Genomic DNA, 20,192 nt, shown 5'->3' with positions numbered 1-20,192 from the left:
GAAAGAGAAGACAAGAGGAACAAAGCATCATGGGAAAGGGGCAGTGAGCTTGGAAGGCCAGAGGGCCCTAAGGGTGGGATAACTGAACATTGTGGACTGTAGACCAAGCCAGTAAAGCAATCAAACAGAAAAGCAGGGGAGAATAAGAAGAAATGGTGATAAACACATAGTTGCTCAAACCCAAGACACCGAGGCTGGATATTTCATCGGTGCTTGGTGATGAAAACCAAACACCCTCTGAAGTCTCTCTCTCACGTCAGTGCTTCTAACCTTCTCCCCCCCTTCCTCTCTGTCACTAAAATCAATAAAACATATCCTCAGGTTAGGATTTTTTTTAAAAGTTGAAGCGTTTGGGTGTTTGCAAACGTCAATTCATTAGGAAACACAAATGGGAGTAAAGTTACTTCTCCAAGGTCAACAGAATTAATAAATGTACAGTCTTATCCACATCTTGGTCTCCTAATTCCTGGTAGAAAGCTGCTTGTAGTCTAATCATAAAGCCAACTTCCTGGCACTTCAGCATTCATTGTTCATTGAACGTTTTCATATTGTTGACTTATCGACGTCACTCTCACATGTCAATTATACTTTGCTTCTGCCCTCCCATCCCTGAGTCCCAGACTACCCCCAGCTCTGGGCACCAAGGTGGCAATAGGGAATTGCAATTGGAGGAAGGAGGGAGGGGACATTTTCCCACTGCCAGCTTCTGACATCTGAGTCCTACAAACCCTCAACCAACCTCCCTGCCTTATATGGAAAGGTTTAATGCCTTCCTGAATGAAATTTGTTTTGCTCCTGAATGACCACGGGCATCAGCTGGTCAATTTTCTTTTCTTTTCAAGGGAAAATGTTTGCCCTGGATGAGCCAGGACTCAAAATTCCAGTTAGAAAAGACTCACCCCGCAGCACTGAGGCACCAGAGCCCAAAGAAAGAATGTGGCTGAGATTTCGCTACCAGCATTTATTGTTTTAAAAGGGGAAAAATCAAATTAATGAAGGCATTTATAAACGACATTGCATTCTTATTAAATACATTTTGTGGGATTTGTGCTTGATGATCGTGAACATCCAATCTGACTTCGCTGTTGAGCAACATGAATGATAATCAAGTGGAACAAATTGCCTCGCTGTTTTCCCTTCTTGTGGATTTGAGCACGTGGCGACTGGGCTGAGATGGGCTTTGTTTGCTTAGCGCTTCTCCTAAGGAGACCTGCGAGCCGATTTGCACGGTGACTGGACCCCAGCTCTCTGTCTGCCGACTGCCTGGGAATGCCCTCACTTTCATCAAGAGACCTCCCTCCCTCTTCAGTAGAATTACAACACACACCAATGGAAGGCGCGTATTTCATGCCTAATTTCATTCTAGCGTTTGTCAGCCTGAAGGTTGAGGTTGGGTTCTCAGACCCTGCAGCACTGGCATTTTGGGCCAGTAATTCTTCTTTTCTGTGGGAGGCGGGACTCTCCTGGACATTCTGAGATGTTTGGCAGCATCGCACTAGATGTCAGTATCACCCACCCTTGGGGCTCAGCTGTGACCAAAAAAACCAATCTCCAGATATTTACCAAATATCCCGGGGAGGGCACACTTGCCCCCAGCTGAGAACCACTGCTCTGGATGCAGCAGGGCTTGTACGATTGTTATAAAAGCACGGAGAGCGAGGAGGCTTCTAGAGCTGCTTGAACCGTATTATGTCAGAGTCGATTAGCAGCTAAGCAGCGAAGCCCGTTCCTGCCGTTATCGGGTGCTAACTCCAGTTTAATTACTTTCGTTGCCATGTATACACAGTAGGGGAGGGGTGGGCAAAGGTAGGATTACAGTTTGTATGGAAAATAATACAATATTAATAAATAAAATTACAAGAATAACCCATTCCATGTACTCACAATTGTAAACCGACGAGTGCCCATGCCTTTATTTATTTATTTTTCATTCAGTTTAATGCTGGTGGTTTTATTTTTTTTTCTCCCTGGAGTACTTATAAATTGTAAACATACTTGAGGCAGTTAACTTGTTGACAGCAGTCTTGGATTTTGAAACACTTTTATGGGAAACACTAGAGGCCCGGTGTATGAAATTCGTGCACAGGGTAGGGTCCCTAGGCCTGGCCAGCGATCAGGGCTGATCAGGGCCTTCCAGCTGCTGGCCAGGGCCTTCCTTCATTCCTCGCCACCCCCTGGTGGTCAGCGCTCATCATAGGGAGCAGTCAAACTCCCAAGAGTTCGTAGGGCAGGTGGCCATGGCCCTCAGGGAACGCACTGGTTCCCAGGAGTTAAACACCTTCCAATAGAGTGGACTGTAGACCTGAAATAATGTAATTACTCATATGTATTAGGAGGCAGGGCATTCAAATTTTGGGGTCTAGAATAATTTGATCTGATTTAAGTCACACAGTTGATTTACAAAGGTGCCTTTTTTTGTTGTTGTTTCTTGGGGGATTTTTTTTATTTGAACATTAGTCAAAAATGTTCAAATTGCATTAAGGTTTCCCAGAGGAAAAAAAAAACAAAACCCAAGAGGACATATATATTTCTGTGTACACAGAACCCAAGAGGACATATATTCTCTCTCTCTCTCTCTCTCTCTCTCTCTCTCTCTCTTTAGAGAGATATATCACATTCTTGATATATCTACTTATTTTTCTATCTATATATTTTTCTCTATCAGTTATTTCTCCAAAATCAGCGAAATTAACAAATATAAAACCGTCATCAGAGTTTGGTTTCTTGATTTCAGGTTAAAAGCATCGGTGCTGTGTGTAATTGAAACATAACACCAACTTACTCATGTTTATTGCTCATTGATTGTTTTCATATTATTGATTACTGATTTCATGCCTCTGTGAAAATGATACTTGCTTCTGCATGGGGCTGAAAACCCAGGCCAGTTTTTAGGCTCCAGCCTTGAGTCAGAATGTCTTCTCTCCAGGAAACTCAGTGTTTACTCTAAAGAGCCTTCACCTGGCCAGCTGAGGCCCATCTGGATTATTGACGATAATCTTTGTACATGAAGTGAAGGTGTTGTACATGTCAACCATGTCTCCAAAATACCTTCAAGCAACATCTCCATTGGCATGTCATTAAATCACATGCTGACATATAAAACTAGCCACACATTTCTCCACACATCTAGGAGCAATTCAATATAAGGCACTTGGACACGGCCAAGTTTATAAATAGTATGATGCATGGATTTTTCTCCCTACATCAATGAAGTATAATTTCATAGAAATTTTAGGTGATGATGGTTTGTGGACATGGGCAAAGCCTCATTGACCATATGTGCACAATGGTCTGTGAAACTTTTAAAAAATATATACTTTTATTGATTTCAGAGAAGGGAATAGGAGAGAAAAAGACACATTAGTGATGACGGAGAATCATGGATGGGCTGAATCCTGCATGCCCCCCCTGACCAGGAATCGCACCACGACCTCCTGGTTCATAAGTCCACACTCAACCACTGAGCCATGCAGTCAGGGCTGTGAGACTCTTCCCCCAGCTGGTTGCCACGTCAGTGCTGACTGAGCCTGTGCTTCTTCCAAACAATGAAGCCGGATGTGCCTCAGGCCTTTGGGGTCCCTTGTAACAGCCTTAAAGGTGGTTGTTGGTGTTGTACTCAGTATATGCTCATGAACCACTTAGTAGCCCTCCTGGTTGTTCAGGCATTGCCGTATCAGTAATACCGTGACCAAGGTTCCTCATCCTCTCCGTGGGCCCCTGCACCCCCAGACCCTGGGTACGCCCCCCCCCCTGCATTAAATACCAATATATCTGTGAACGCAGGGTTGGTCAGCTCAGAGCGAGGCCAGCAGACCATGGGACCCAGAGGCTGGGACTGAGAGCTGAGCTGGAGACACTTGCAGAGCCAAAGGGGTCATTCCAGGTGACCCCTGTGGGCAGGGTCTCAACGAGGGCAGGAACAAGCTGCCGCTGCAAGTCCCCGTGATGAGGAAATGGAGGCCTGGGCCCTCTCTCCATGGACAGCATGTGTATCTCTGACCTTCCTTCTGCCAGACAGCAGCTAAGGGTTGGGCCCCCCCACAGGGCTGCGGCCCCCAGAAACACCACCCAACTCCACCCCTGATGTAGAGGGAAGCAGAGAGAAGTCATAGTGGTTCTTCCCTGGCTCCTGTTTATGGGCTGCTCTTACACGCACAGTCCTATGTAAACGGTGACAGGTAAAGTTTCGGGTGGAATGGGCTACCTAATGCATTTTAAGACTGAAAGCAGAATGTTAGATGACATCATGGGAATACTTGAATGGGAGCGCTTAGCACTCCTTCGAGTCAGTCTCCCTCTGAGGCAGGCAGCGGAGGAAACAAGGCCCTAAACGTGTCATGGAGCAGCCCTGAAAGGCTGGTTTTAGGTTCTGGGGAAAAGACCAGGGCCTGTTTTTTTTTTGGATTTGCCAAAGAGAAGCTGGAAAGTGTACATATATATATGGGGAAATAGCATATACATTAGTGGGAAAAAGTAGGTTTACAGTTATAATACAAATAAATAATACAATAATTAATAAATAATAATGAGAATAAACTCTGTGTCTTGTGTATTCATGACGGTAAACCTACTTTTACCCACCCCTGTATAGCGTTTAGAACTATCTGAGGTTTCAGGTATCCACTCGGTGTCTTGCAACATATACCCTTCGAATAATAGGAGACTGCTGTATTGGCATAAAAATAGACACATAGGCCAATTAGACAGAAGAGAGAGGCCAGAAACAAACCCACGCCTGCATAGACAATTACTTAATGACAAGGGAACCAAGAATATACAACTGGGAAAGGACAGTCTCTTTGATGAATGGTGTTCAGAAAACTGGACAGCCACATGCAAAAGAATGAACCTGGACCACTATCTCACACCATAAACAAAAACTTACTGAAAACGATGGAAGACTTGAACATAAGACCTGGAACCATAAAACTTCTGGAAGAAAACATGGGCAGTAAGCTCCTTGACGTTGGTCTCGCGGATGATTTTTAAAATCTGACACCAAAAGCAAAAAATAAGTGGGACTACATCAAACTAAAATGCTGCTTCACAGCAAAAGAACCCAACAGCAGAATGAAAAGGCAGCCTATTGAATAGGACAAAATATTTGCACATCTTATATTGGCTAAGGGGTTGATATCCAAAACACATAAATGACATACAACTCAATAGCAAAGGGACAATCCAATTAAAACACGGGCAGAAGATCCCAAAGAAGACATACAGATGGCCAACAGGCACATGAAAAGATGCTCAACATCATTAATCACCAGGGAAATGCAATCCAAACCACAATGAGATACCACCTCACATCTGTCAGACTGGCTGCTATAAAAAAGACAAGAAATAACAAGTGTTGGCAAGGGTGTGAAGAAAAGGAATCCCTCCTTGGAGGGACTGTAATTAATGCAGCTATTGTGGAAAATGGTATGTAAGTTTCTCAAAAAAATCTAAAATAGAATTACCGTATGATCCAGCAATTCCACTTTGGGTGCTAATCCGAAGGAAACAAAAACAGTAACTCAAAAAGACATATGCGTCCCTGTGTTCATTGCAGCATTTGCAATAGGTAAGATATGGGAGCAACCTGAGTGTCCATTGATGGATGAAGGGATAAAGAAATTATGATACATCTATGTATGTCTCTATATTTCTATCTGTATCTATCTATATCTATACATACACAATAGAATATTCAGCCATAAAAAAGAATGAAGTCCTGTCATTTATGACAACACTAGAGGCCAATGCACGGATTCATGCACCGGTGGGGTCCCTTGGTCTGGCCTGTTCCCTCTCGCAATCCAGGACCCCTCAGGGGATATCGGAGAGCCGGTTTCAGCCCAATCCCTGCAGACCAGGCCAAGGGACCCCACTGGTGCACAAATCCGTGCACTGAGCCTCTAGTATGTTAATAAAATCTTTGGTTAACCTCTTCCTGCTCTCCTCTCTCCCCCCTTCCCTCCGAGATTCATCAGTCTGTTTCATGTTTTCATGCCTGTGGTTTCCGCTCCTGTGTTGAGCATCTGCCCCCTGGTGTTCAGTGCGCATCATAGCTACCAGCCAGTAGGCCAGTCACTTAGGTTTTTATATATGTAGATTGGTAGACCTCAAGAGCAATATGCTAAGTGAGATAAGTCAGATGGAGAAAGAAAAATACCACATATCCTCTCTTATAAGTGTAATTAAAAAGAAAAACAACAACAGTGGTTACACACAAGCTCATAGACACAGAGAACAGGGGGGTTGGGGTGGGAGGAGAAATGGGTAAAAGGGTCAAAAGGTAAAAAAAAAAAGAAAAGATCTGGTCTCTTGTGAAGTCTTCTTGAGGCTTTAACACTTAGTTTCTTCATATGTAAGATGGGAATATTGATAAAAAACATTGGTAATAATGACAGTTCTTATTTTCTGACTGTTTGCTATCAGCCAGACACTTGCCAGGCACTTCACATGAAATATCTTATTTGATCCTCATACGAACCCAGAGAGAGGTGCTAATTCTGTCCCTGCTCAGCAGATGAGGACAATTGGGGCCCAGAGAAGGCAATCAGCTCACTCAATGCCACGTGGACAGTGAGCGGGGAAGCCAGAGCCACTGTGGTGCGAGAGCAGGCACCACATCCGATCAGAGCTTGAGTCTTGCCTCGATTATCCTCACCAATTCTGGGACCTTGGGAGTCACTCCGTCTCTCTGGGTTTCAGGGTGTCATTGTTGTTTGCTTCTAAACAAGAACATTGGAAAACAGGGACTTTAAGTCCTTTCTATCTCAAATATTTGGAAATACTGAGAAATTATATTGAGATCAAAAAGGGCCACCAGAGTGGACAACTACTTAGAATTATTTCCCACACCGAAAAAAAAATCACACATGAAACTGGGTATGATTCTGGTCCCCAAAAGGCAAAGAACAACAAAATGAAGAGATTGCCAATCAGCCAGTCACACCCAGCCTTGACAGTTCCCTCTGCACAAGCAGAAAGCACATCTCCCCCTCCCCACTCAACAATCGGGGCAGGGAGGCCCGGCCTCAGCCCGGTTCCCACCCTGCATGTCTGCAGACGCTATAGGGACTCCCAAAAGCTGAAGAATCTGGGGCCACCAATTCCCAGACACTTACTTGGTTCATAAAGTAGGATTTTTTTCTCATTTCTTAGGATCCACATGTCGATATTGATGTGTATCTCTGAGGCCTATACCAATGATTTTATTGATATTAAACGTAGCAAATCAAGGCAACAATGCCTGTGCATTCAGAAAAAGCCACCTGGGTTTCTCCACAGCTGTCGGGCGGGCAGAGCCCCTCCCCCTGCTCATTTTCTCCCTGGAGCTGGCCTTTCTCTCCTTTCTGACTGCTGCCTAGTTGCAGAGAGAGATGGATCCTGACAGGGCCGGGAAGAGTTGTTCTATTTCCATGGCAACGTCAATTCACATTCTGCAGGTATATCAGCGGCCACTTAGGCCACTGACTAAATGAAGGCTCCTGAAGCTTCTGTGTGTTGCGGTGCCTGGCCAAAAATAACTTGGCATGCCAGCGCCTGTCCCGGCCCCGTGGAGAGAGGCATTAAACCGCCTGGATGCCAACTGTCAGCTCTGGCCCCGTCTTCTCGCTAAAGAGGAAGGGAGAGGAACAGCCTGTGTTTGGGGGAGGGGTGCCCCCAGCCACTGCGTGGTTTCCTTGCTCTCAGAAAGAGCTGAATGGAGCCTGAGCCACATTCTAACCTGTTCACCCCGGGGGCACCAGATAATTTGTATTTCAGCAGAAGTATTATAATTACACAGTTTTGAGTTAGAATTAATTAGAATTTGGGGAAGTAGTGATAAAACCAAGCAGTTATTAAGAAATTTAATTTTAATAGAAGCATTGTGTTTCTTTAGAAGATGTTTTTCATTTGACTGGGGGTGGTGGAGAGATAAAAGGATAGCATGATTCAGCGATCCTAGGATCAATCTAACATGATGACTACCCTTAGCGTTGGGTGTAGGTAATGGACGCTTAATATCCACACCAATGGCACAAATGTTGAGCGTTTTTCAAAATACACTGAGTTAGGGGTAATGTTTCAGGGTTATCTTGGGGGGGCGAAGGGGAGTTAATATCATTCTTTAAAAAAATGCTCCCAAATGTATGGGTCATATCCATCTCATTGGCATTAAACACAGTTGAGAATCACTTCATATACAAGGTGGGGCAAAAGTAAGTTTACAGTTGTGAGTATGTGAAATACAATTTATTCTTGCATCATTATTTATTAGTTATTGCACTATTGTCCGTACGAATACCTGTAAACCTACATTGCCCCACCCTGTATTGTTCTAGACACACAAGATACTTTACGGTTGGAAATATGTTTGAAATCAGCAAACTGTCCCTGCGCGTAGTAGGTCGGTGCTGCCCCTGGGGGCTCTGGGCACCTGGGAGCAGGAGGCCAAACCTTTGCCTCAAACCTTTACTCTGTTCAGCTCCTTGGGGTGAGGCGTGAGAAAAGACTTTATGATGAAAGAAAAGTGATTGTACCTTTGACTGGAGTTTTATCACAATACCATTTGCAAGTTATTAAATTCAAAGACATCCCCAGTTAAATCTTAATTTTCTAAAATCGATCATTGTGCCAGGGCTCCATAAAAGCCTATCTTTAGATTCTCAGAGGATAATTTTGAAGTGCTTGGGGGCAAAGGGGAACCATGCCTGCGAGTTAGTCTCAAATTGCTGAGCAGCAGCAGGAAGAATAATTACTGTTATTAGAGAAAAGCAGAAAGGGACGGAGAAAAGAGGCCAATTGTTGTCGAGGGGCGAGGCTGAACGAACGCTAGGCTGCCGGTGACTGCGCTCTTTTTGTAACTTCCTTTTCAAGATTACAAATTAAACATACTTTTTGATGACACAGACATTTCTAGAAATTAAGTTAAGGAACTATTGCTTTAGAAAGGGTTCCACTTGAGAACCTTTGATACATTCAGGAAAGAGCGGGGAAGAGTGTTTTCAGGAAGAGGAGGCCGTGTGCAGAATTTGTTTTTCTGTTTGTGTGTTTTTTGTTAATCCTCACCTGAGGGTATTTTTCCATTGGTTTTTAGGGCGAGTGGAAGAGAGAGGGAAAGACAGAGAGAAAGATCGATGTGAGAGAAACACACATTGATTGGTTGCTTCCTGCATGAGCCCCAACAAGGGCCTGGGCCAGGGAGGAGCCTGCACCCAAGGAACGTGCCCTTGACCGGAATTGAACCCCGGGACCCTTTGGTCTGTAGGCTGATGCTCTATCCACTGAGCCAATCCAGCTAGGGCCAGAATTTGTTTTTATTTTGCTTTAATGGATGAGTTCCCAGCCTTTATTAAAATCTAGGTCTTCATGCCGAAACCGGTTTGGCTCAGTGGATAGAGCGTCGGCCTGCGGACTGAAGGGTCCCAGGTTCGATTCCGGTCAAGGGCATGTACCTGGGTTGCGGGCACATCCCCAGTGGGGGATGTGCAGGAGGCGGCTGGTCGATGTTTCTCTCTCATCGATGTTTCTGACTATCTCCCTTCCTCTATGTACAAAATCAATAAAATATATTTTTTAAAAAAATTTAAAATCTAGGTCTTCAATACTTACAGGTTCATCGATGCTAATAAAAGTAAATTCTGTACAACCTCCTCTTCTAGAAAAACACAATTTCTGGCTCCTTTCTATCATTCTTCTCAGACCACACCTTTCCTTGCCACTGTTTTGGGATAAAATGATCAGATGTCTCACTCAGCATCTTCATATCTGAATCATGGCCCTTCCTTGCAGAAGGTCATTGGAGAAGAATAGCTGGGGTTGGGTAAGCTCCGTCAATAAATCAGTAACAGTAATGATTTAGTAACTACTATTATTTAATGCACATCACACATTTATATTGTATTTACTAGTACGAAAGAGAAGACAAGGAATGAAAGCAAATTGTTCTGTGGGTTCCATTTGTACATGTGACTGCAGTTTAGGCCCCATAAAAAAATCTGCTTTTATATTTAATGGATGTCAGTACTGCTCATCTTACTTACACCATTAAATATTGCCACTGTGACCACCTGTCTGACTCTTGTCTGTTGAAATACCTTTTGGTTTTATGCAACGTCAAGAAAGAAAACAGATCCTGAGGTCCCATGCTTTATTTTTACTTTATTTTTTATTGATTTTGGAGAGGAAGCGAGAGGGAGAGAGGAATAGAAGCATCAATGATGAGAGAGAACCATTGATCAGCTGCCTCCTGCATGCCCCCATAGGGGATGGAGCCTGCAACCTGGGCATGTGCCCCGACCAGGAGAACCGTGACCCCCGGGTTCATGAGTTGATGCTCAAGCACTGAGCCACACTGGCTGGGGCCCTGGTTTATTTTCAGTAAGGAGATAAACTCCTTACTCACATTCTGAATATGCTAATGTGTTGATTTGGAGGCCAGGGCGTTTCCTTACTAACCCAGAGTTCTAGCAATGAACTCTTTCACCAGAAAGAAGTCTGAAATAGTAAAATTAATTGGACAACCTGGTCCATTTTCCCTGGGATGAAGAGGCAGCACAGGGGGCCCTGGCTTGGTGACAGCACAGGGTGGGAGAAAGGGTGATTCTGGGATTATGAAGAGAGCAACTAACTCTTTGGGAACGATGAGTATGGTTTCCCATGTTCGTTGGCTTGTCTTTGTACTTGTCACTGTTTCCCTTAAATTATTCAAGAGGTTGCTTCTATATTTTTGAAAGGCAAATTTTTGAAGAAAAATGTGTGTCTGCTAGTCTATGCCCAGCTGAGGCCTGTCTTGGGTAGACAGATGACCTTGGACTTTGCATATGGTTCTGTGCTCTTTCATGGCACCGTCTACCTAGTCGGCCTGTGACCAGATCCTGGAAAATTTATGAAGTGTCTTTCTGTTTCCTCTTCCAGTCTGGTTCCTGGAAATAGTTGGAATATTTCTCACTCTGCCCATGTTTTCTTCATTGTTACATACATCTGATGTTAAAATTCCACTCCTAAGTATGTCATTTTTCTTGCCATCTCTCCATTTATTCAACACCCATCTGCATGTTTTTATTCTTAGATTTTTGTTTGTTCCCAAGACGGATTTTATTCTCTTAGCCGCGGTGCTCTCTGCACGCCGATGGAAATAGCAGGCACATCTATTCTGGGCAGTAATTTCCCTCCTGGGTTGACAAGATGCCATGAAGTACCACCTCTTTCTGTCCAGGGGCAGGTGGCATCTCTTCAGAGACAATGAGTGACCTGAGTGAGAGGTCCCCGCTGTCCCCTGCTGTGAGCCGTGCTCTTTGTTGCTCATAATTACATCTTCTGCCCTGGGTGAAATTTAGTCATGTTCATGCAGAGAGAAGGGGAGACAGGAAGAGAAGGCAGACTGAGTAGCGCAGGTAATGAAAAGGACACAAGGATTCCAGGAAGACAAACAGAAATGAGAAGAAAGAGAAATGGGGTAGTGAGATAAAGGGAGAGAGGAGCACAAGAGCCCCATTTCATGCGCCATGGTGATGTATGTTGTTATAAATTGTGGGGGAAATGGGCCAGGAAGGAAGCTGGAAATGTGGCCCTTCCCTGTAATTCTGGAAGTGGCCACCAGGGGCAGAGTGGTGCTGTTCATGGCTCCACTGTGACCAGGGGAGGACGAAGTTCCTAACTCTAACATGGTAAACCCTTCCTGTGAAAAGGTAACATGTGCAGTCAGATGTAGAGATTATGTGCTAAGGGACAAATGGACGAATTGACGACTGTTCCCATTACTGATTAGCCAAGTAGTCAGAGGTCGATGCTTTCTGAAGGATGTCCACTTACAGGAAGCCTCTGAGAGCTAGTACTTGCTCCCGGACACGTGGATGTGGCCTAATGAACGCAGCGTGAAGAAGGCCTTACACGCTCCCTCCCACCCCTTCTGCAAGGTTTGGAGAACACTACATCCCAGTCTCTGACAGTGTAGACTCCAGACGATCACAAGGGGCCCGTTATTTCCAACAGCTTGACTAGTAGATGTAAGATTGAGAAGGTCGGTGGATATGCCTGCTTCCTCGCCGTTGCATCCCCAGTGTGCAGTAGTGTGACTGCACGGAGTAGGTGTTAAATTGTTACTTGTAAATGATAGGTATGAAGGAACATGCACTCTGTCATCTCTGTGAGGGAGAGAGAACAGGGCTCGTTCAGGATAGAACGGACAGATGCGTTTCTTCCCACTTGTGGTCCCTGAAAGGCATTTTATTGGAAGGAAGTTATTGTTATAGTCAAGGTTGACCCCTGGCCCAGACAAACTCAAACCTTCTTATTGCAAAGCTGTGCGACGCGTCTCCCTCTCTGTTCTCACGCCAGAGAACTTATTTCTGCCCCCAAGTCTTTCCCTGCAACCTGATGCCTTTCCGGTTGGTGAAAGGAGGCTGGGGCATAATCAGAGGTGCAAGGGGCTTGTTTTGGTGGAAGTTCAAGGTCATAACTTAATTCAGTGAGAGTTACAGAATTCAAAGACTCATGGGATGCTGGAACCGAAAGGGACATTAGAGATCTGCTTTTTGTTTAATTCCTCCCATTATTTGAAGTAAAGACACCTTTTCTTTGAAGAAGTTAATCAACATCATGCTTATTTTGATTATTTTTGTGATTAAGTAACATTCATTGAATGAATATTTCTTTTTCAGTGGGAAGTCCTGTATTACTCTAATAAAGAAATGTGTGGAATAAGTCACATTAAGCTTAATTCTCCACGTTTTAATTGTATCATATATAATGATAGTTTTAACATCAACCTATCAACTGTGTTTTCTTGGGGGCTATTTCTATTTCTTTATCTGTAAAATGAGTATAGTCACATCTGCTCTTCCCTCCTCTCCTCTCCCAGGGTGCTGAAATGGTGGGGAGGTTTGGCGTCATCTTATGAACTATGAAGCAGCATACCATGAACAGAATTACACAAATTAATAGAAATCCTACCAAATAAATCTAACCTTTATTATCAACACATATGTGGACAATGTAAGGCAATCCTGACCTTTTATTAAAAGCTGGGGATTTTAAGGACTTTTTAAACTATAGAACAAACATAAAAATGATTTTCTGAAATTTCTTGCTTTTTTATAATATGTACTAGTAAGTAAGCATAACTCTAAATATCTTGAAAACTTGATATTTAAAAAATATATTTTTTAATTCCTAAAAGAAGGATTTATTAGAAGGCAACAATAAGGTCATTTTTGACTATACACACAGATATTAGTGATAAAATAGGAGCTTTGCTGAAATTAATAAATTCTGCCCTCAATATGATCGCCTTCCATTGAAGTCCTAAAAGAAGGATTTATTAGAAGGCAACAATACGTCATTTTTGACTATACGCACAGATATTAGTGATAAAATAGTAGCTTTGCTGAAATTTATAAATTCTGCCCTCAATATGATCACCTTCTATTGAAGTACTAGAGGACTAGTACACAGATTCCTGCACCAGTGGGGTCCCTCAGCCTGGCCTGTGCTCTCTCGAAATCCGGGAGCCCTCGTGGGATGTCAGATAGCCCGTTTCAGCCCGATCCTCGCAGGCCCGATCCAGACAGGAGGGAGCCCGAACCTGTGCGTTGAGCGTCTGTCCCCTGGTGGTCAGTGCGTGTCATAGTGACTGGTTGACGGTCATTCACTTGTTCGGTCGTTTGTTCACTTAGGCTTTTATATATAGAGATAGCCAGATAGGGTTTATGTCTATATTAGATTTAGCAATAATATAATGATTTCGTAGTGATTTTTTGTAATTTATTTTGGGATGTTTTGGGGGCCATTTTGGAGTTTTTCAGAAAAATATTTTCTAAGCATTTCTTATAAAACTCTCTTTCTAGTCTAGTTTTGTTTTGCCTCCCACTGCACCCATGACATTGTTATGTCCTCACAGAGTGTGAAGCCATGGTTCCGGGGCCTTATTCCTGCCTTTGCATGTGGCTCCACAGGCTTCTCACCAGCTCGCTGCTGCATTTGGAATGCCGCTTATTGATCAGGCCTGTGTCTGGTCTTCCTTGTCAACCTGAACCCATCTCTTATTGGCATTTGCTGCCGGGGTGAACACACAGGCCCCGTGGGGAATCAAGCCCATTCTGAGCGAGATGAACAAAGGGGGGGTTAGCATCCCCCACAGTCCCCCACGAAGAGAAGGAAATCTAGCCTCCGTGGGCTAATGCGTGTTGGCAGGGCTCTGCCAGCGATGTCTCCACCCATTAGTGTAAAGGAGAAGTTATCTCAGAAAAAGGCCTTTTGCTACTCAGTAGATTACTGGGAGATGGTTGGCATCGTCTTGGGCATTGGGGGCGGCGGAGGGGGGGGCACTGTGCACACTCCTTTCACATTCTGCTTATTGCTTTCTTTTTTTGGGATCTATGGCTGCAAACGACTGTGCTTGGGAGACTGAGGGGCCAATTCAAGCTTGTCTCTCTCTGTGTGACATACACTGGGCCACCGACGTCAATGTCCAGAAACAGTCAGAATTCTATGGGCTGGGAGGTGGGGGTGGGGCAGCTTTTTTCAATGAGGACAAGTTGCAATTTGAAGAGGCAGCAAGGATAACTTGTGCTTCAGATATTAGACCTTTTCCCCGTGTGCAGGCCCTGATCTCGTTTTCACCAAGTCTTTAATAGTAACCGAACCTTCGCCTCAGAAGCATATCATTTTGCCATCGCTCTTTCTATCAAATGTTGTTTTCTGCATGGTCGCATGCCACATGTTTTAGTTAGGATGCTTTTCATTTGATTTAAATTCATCTATGCTGTGGGTCTTCTTACTATTACCAGTTCGCATTTAACAATGTTATTCTGAAAATCAAAATGGAACTTTTACCGTATCCTTTTGGGTTACAAGCAGCATGTTAATTCCCATTTAATGTATGGATGAAGCGTGAATCTCAACATGTTCCATTGTATTCATTTCATTACTGATTGATTGAACTGATTTTCCAGAAGTTACAAATGCCATGTCTGTCTGCTTTGGCAAGTCCAGTGGTTCAGAAATGGGAAGGTTTGGCATCATCTTGGGCATTGGGGGGTCCTGTCCAAACTCCTTTTAAATTTTGCTGAGATTCAGAATGATACATACCCAAAAGGAACAGCTTCGTTCCCTCACTGATAGTGTAATGTATCTCTTCGAATGCTTCCCTCTGCCCAGATTATATATGCCTTCTCAATTTCGGGTTGTTCCACTTTAAGAAAAACAAAAAACCCACATTCAAATCTACCCATTTCCCAACAGATCCATTTAGCAAATAGCTGTGGATTTGGGGTCACAGAGGTCCAGGGGTTGGTGCTTTCGTAAAGCAGCTCCACAAGGAGGCATTGATGCAGAGTTGGAATGAGGGGAGGGAAGGAGCCCAGGGATACAGAGGAAGCCGCCACGTAGCAGCCTCTCTCAAGGGCAGATCACACCCCACCGCGTGCGAGCCCGGCGTGGGGATCGTGGTGAGGAGGCCTTGACAAGGCTCGTCTGTCTTTGAGATTTCCGGGGCAGCTTCTGAGGTTGCTTACATGTTTTTGCAGCGCAAGCGCGCTCTGGGTTAGTGATAGAGCTTCCCCAGCGAGCCTTGAAGGCCTCAAAAGAAGCACACGCTAGGGCAAGAGCATCCGATTCAGTTTTGACTCTACGATGGATGATTTGGAATCTTGTTTTCTTTTAATGGTTCTTTGCGTCACTGGGAACATCTCCCTGAATGCAAAAGAGCCTAATGTAGCAGCTTTGCTCGTTTCGTAGTCATCGTGTTGATGGATGGAGTAGTCGGTGAAGGGTTAAAGGCCAGGCATGCCGCGAGCGCCAAGTACGCAGGGACAGGAGACAGACGTGGTGGGGTTTTAAATGAGGCCACTGCAGTTCACACTCATTAAGCAACTCCCTGAGGGATGTGACGTGAGGAGCTGAGATCCCCAAAGAGCAATTTAATGGGCATCTCTGAAGCTAGAAGGCCCTGCCGGCCACCTCAGGCCTTAGCAACAGCCTGTTCTCCTAGTAACGCAAGCGTTCCTGTGAGCAGGTGAGGAAGCTAAGGGACTCCCAGGTTCATCACATGGAGAAGCCTCATTACAGCGTTTGCCACTGAGAGGTGTTCTCTGGAGTTCCATGAGGCGGAGTAAAGAAGCAGCAAGCTGCAGTGAAAAGGATGAACAGAGGTCTGGGAAATGGATTTTTTTAGAATTTACCAGTCTTTTTTTAGAATGTGATGAGTGAATTATAAGCATCATTAGACTTTCCTGTTCTAATCAAATAGCAAGTAAGCCAGTTAAAACTAGCAGGAAGAAAGTTCTAGTCCGTGAGGTTACTTACCTGGGCAACAATAGCTCTGCTCCCTCTGTCAGTGTTTACAACAAACATGTCAAACTCAAAGGCTAGCACGGGCCAAATAAACGAGGCATGTGGCCCTCGGGCCACGAGTTTGACATGCTTGGTTTACAAGGTAAACTGGTAGCGTGGCCACTATGAGTTGCTGAATCTCGCAGTTTCTTGTTGCATTGACGTAACGCCCTCCGGCCACAGCATTCCGCATGGGAATTCTGTCCCAGCGAGAGGGGCGCTGCTCAGCTGAGGAAGGCCGGGCAGGGGGAGAGCTGGGACTTGGAGAGGGAGCCGTGGAGAAGGGAAGGCAGGGCTGGAGGCCTCCTGTCCATCTGTGTCCATGTGGCCACCACCAGGGTCGTGACCTGATGCCCATGAGTCCCGATGGCCACTTGGCCCAGGAGTCAGCCTCCATTCCAGATCAGACTTGGTATCGGTGATAGGCAGATCCCCTTTCATTTTTCTCCCCTCCCCGCCCCTCCTCTTTGTTTCCCTCCCCTCCTGTCCTCCTCTTCCCTCTCCTCTCCTCACTGTTTAGGCCTGGTACCCATGATCATCCAGGGCTGGCCACACAGAACAGGGAGGCGGGATGTCTGTGTCCCGTGGTTGGTTCTGCCACACACAGTAGCCGTCGATGAGAATCGCTGTTAGGAACTACCCCATAGCACCTTTCCTTCGAAAGCCTGGAAGAGAAGGTCTGTAGCCAGTGACCCAGCGGAGTGATAAATACTGTGCTAATCAATGCCAATCATTCCACAGTGCCAATAAGTCTGTGTTGACATTGGAGCTGAAGTTAAGTGTATGGGTCAGGGTTCCACGTTACCTAGTGTAGATGCTACCAGCTTCAAACAAAACACAGTCTTTGTAGTTTGAGAATCCCAGCAGAAACACAACCTGATTATTCCTCCCATCCAAGGGCCTCGCCATCAGTTCCGGTTGTTCAGTGTGTTTTGGTTGGAAGGTTCTTACAGCGATGAGAGGAAGGTGAGAGGCTGCTGAAGCCACGGGCGGGCACAGTGTGGTGCACCCGGCAGCTCCCTGAGAGCCTCGGCAACGCCCGCTGCTTCCTTCCAGCCGCTGCGGCCAGAGAGAGAGACATGCGCTCTTGTCATCAATGCATGGAAATAAGCTCTTATCTGATAATGTGAGAAAGCTAGCAACAGACGTGACTGGAGTTTGTTTATTTTTTATATTTTATTACTCTGGTCAGATGCATTCATCAGAGGGGGCCTATGTGGGCCAATCCTAATTTTTTCTTGGTTGAAGCATCTCTGGCAGTGAGCGAGCACACTGGGATATCAAAGGGCACAGCCCAGCACCCCTAGGATTTAGCTCCGGATTCATCAGCCTTGTGGCCTTTGGCAAATGGCTCTCTAAGAGCTTGGTTTCCTCTCTAAAACCCTGGTTTCACAGTAGCATCACCAATCCTCTGGCGTGGAGGTTGCTGAATGTAGGATTACAGAGAATGTGTGCACCTGCCTGCGTGGCAGGGGCTTTGTTAGATGCCCTAACTTTCAGCTTCACTGCCTGAGTCAGGGCCCTCAACCCATCGAGTGCCATGGAGCTCTCTGGCCATCAGATAGAGCCTGTGGAACCCTCCTCAGAACAGTGTTTCCAGAACCATGAGACGACACATGCAGTGTATAAAGGAAGCCACCTATCAAACTTTTACTAATATGTATGGTAGGCAGACAGTGACTCCCAAAGGGATCCATGTCCTAATGCCCCGACCTGTGAGTTTGTTATGTCACGTGGAAAGTTGCAAATAGAGTTGAGGTGACTAATCAGCTGACCTTGACAAGAGAAGGTCATCCTGGAATACCTGTGAATACTGCAGTTTTGCTGAGTCCAAGAATCATGTTTGCTCCGAATGATGGCCATCGTTGAGTCTTTGTTAACTTCAATACTCCAATGTGACATTAAAATCTATTTTAAGCGATGATTTTTCAAAGTCTCATTTCCTAGGACCATAGAAACATAACCGAGTTGACATCTAATTAGCATAAGTTATGCCTTTGAATTTGCAACGCTCATTTCCTGGTGGCATGTTTGCTGTGTGCTAAATGCTCAGCAGTAGAACTCGCCTTTTTCGCGTTCTACTCAGTACAAACCTCGCTTTCAGTAAAAGGAGGACATTCCATGAAAGAGTCCGAAGCAGCAGCCATTGTTAGAGAACCCTCGTCACGCTGGGGCTGGAAGACGGTTTAGGGGGCAGGGAGGACAGTCAGGTGCCATTTTCATATGGGAAGATGCTGAGGCCAGAACATGGTGCTCCGCCTTTATTTTTATTTTTAAAAATATTTTTATATGTTTTTATTAATTTCAGAGGGAGGAAGGGAGAAGGAGAGAGAGCTAGAAACATCAATAATGAGAGAGAATCGTTGATTGACCGGCCAGTACACCACCTTTAAATGCTTCCTTTGGGCCAGGTCTTGAGTGTCCGGTTATGGTGAATTAGGTGACCCTTCGACAAAAATGCAGAAATACACAGACAGCAAGAATAAATCTAAATCTAAGCCCCTCACATACGAAATGCATTAACTCCAGCTTGACTGGGACTTGCCTCTCGCTTATCACTTAATGGATTTCCGAAAGGCCTTCTTTGACAGCAGTGCCATGGAATGGCGTGCTGCTCTCTTATGGGCAGCTCGCTCAAACCGCCATTGCTTTTTCCTCTGTACATCTGGACCTGAGACTGGCAACATTAATCAATTACAGACTCTTGAGGAGGGCACAGGTGAGATACCAAGTAGAAAATCCGAGACGTTATGGTAGCCGTGGATTTTGCAGAGCGTTTTCAGAAAGTCTCAGGGAAGGGCACCCGATGGGCTTGTCTTGGTCTTTGAAGCCGGCTGCCACTTCTCAGAACCACCGGTTCATCCAGTCTGAGGCCAGACGGACCTTATCTGTTTTAGGGGTTGAGTCTGTTCACCCAGTAAGTCCCCGTGTTGGAGTTCTAACCCCGCAGAACCTCAGGATGTGACCTGGTTTGGAAACTGTCATTGCAGATGTAATTAGCTAAGTTAAGAGGAGGTTACACTCCACCTCTGGAGAAGGGTAGACCCCTAAGCCAGTCTCACCGGTGTCCTTATTAAAAGGGAAAATTTGGATGCGCGCGTGCGCGCACACACACACACAACACACACACACACACACACACACACACACACACACACACACACAATGAAAGCTAGGTCAAGGAACTTCCAGAACCTCAGAGAAAGGACTGAAACAGGTCCTTCCCTAGCACCATCAACAGGATGGTGGCCCTGCTGACTCCTTGGTCTGCTTCTAGTCTCCAGAGCTGTGGTTTGAGCCGCTCAGCTCGCAGTGCCTCGTTATGGCATCCCCAGCAAGCTAACACCACCCCTTCGCTTGCCCTGGCCAAATGCAACCCACAGGTGTGCGACTGGCTCAGACACCAGGCACAGTAGCTTCTGAAAAGAGGGCGAGGCACAGCTCTGGGAGCAACAGTGATTCTAACATCTTTATTAGCGGGAGCTTGTCTGGGTCTTAAGTTTTACTCATCTGCTAATTGAGTAGATTTCGTTTTTCTTCAGTCTTTCCGTTTGCCTACCCCTAAGGGCAGCATGACATAAAACCCAGAGGATCTGGGATTTGCCCAAAGCAGCCGGCTGCCAGCTTAAACCATCTGTGAAACCTGTAGTGAGTCTTAAAAATGCATGTGGAGTTTTCTTCTTGGAAACATTACATGTGTTCGGTATAATATCTGAGATGGCTTATCATTAAGCAACATTGAAACGCTGGTATCCTGGACAGCGCGTGCACCATGGATTCATGTGTACACGTCCCGATTACTGGGGCCTCTGCTTGAGAACTGTGGAGCAGCATTTTCTGTGGTCCCTTCCAGCCCCAACACCCTGGGCTCCTAGGCATGTTGGTAT

General features: G+C 45.3%; 1 protein-coding gene across 1 annotated transcript in view; it reads left to right on the top strand.

Annotated features, from left to right (window-relative positions):
- The window catches only part of DSCAM (Down syndrome cell adhesion molecule), a 476,284-nt gene that overhangs the window by 210,628 nt on the left and 245,464 nt on the right, over positions 1–20,192 (top strand). The gene's annotated exons all lie outside the window — the stretch shown is intronic.

This window comes from Myotis davidii, unplaced genomic scaffold (genome assembly GCF_000327345.1).
Source record: "Myotis davidii unplaced genomic scaffold, ASM32734v1 scaffold512, whole genome shotgun sequence".
Classification (NCBI taxonomy): domain Eukaryota; kingdom Metazoa; phylum Chordata; class Mammalia; order Chiroptera; family Vespertilionidae; genus Myotis; species Myotis davidii.
The sequence above is the reverse complement of the archived record's forward strand: the minus strand, read 5'-3'. Positions and strand labels throughout refer to the sequence as shown.